We start from the raw sequence: 289 nt of genomic DNA, 5'->3' as shown, positions 1-289 counted from the left end.
ACAGCTTATATGCAGAGTACATCATGAGAAACGCTGGACTGGATGAAGCACAGGCTGGAATCAAGATTGCTGGGGAAAATATCAATAACCTCAGATATGCAGATGACACCACCCTTATGGCAGAAAGTGAAGAGGAACTAAGAGCCTCTTGATGAAATTGAAAGTGGAGAGTGAAAAAGTTGGCTTAAAGCTCAACATTCAGAAAACTAAGATCATGGCATCCAGTCCCTGACTTCATGGCAAAGAGATGTGGAAACAGTGGAAATAGTGGCAGACTTTATTTGGGGGG

Source organism: Bison bison, unplaced genomic scaffold (assembly GCF_000754665.1).
Source record: "Bison bison bison isolate TAMUID 2011002044 unplaced genomic scaffold, Bison_UMD1.0 scf7180017864383, whole genome shotgun sequence".
Classification (NCBI taxonomy): domain Eukaryota; kingdom Metazoa; phylum Chordata; class Mammalia; order Artiodactyla; family Bovidae; genus Bison; species Bison bison.
The sequence above is the reverse complement of the archived record's forward strand: the minus strand, read 5'-3'. Positions refer to the sequence as shown.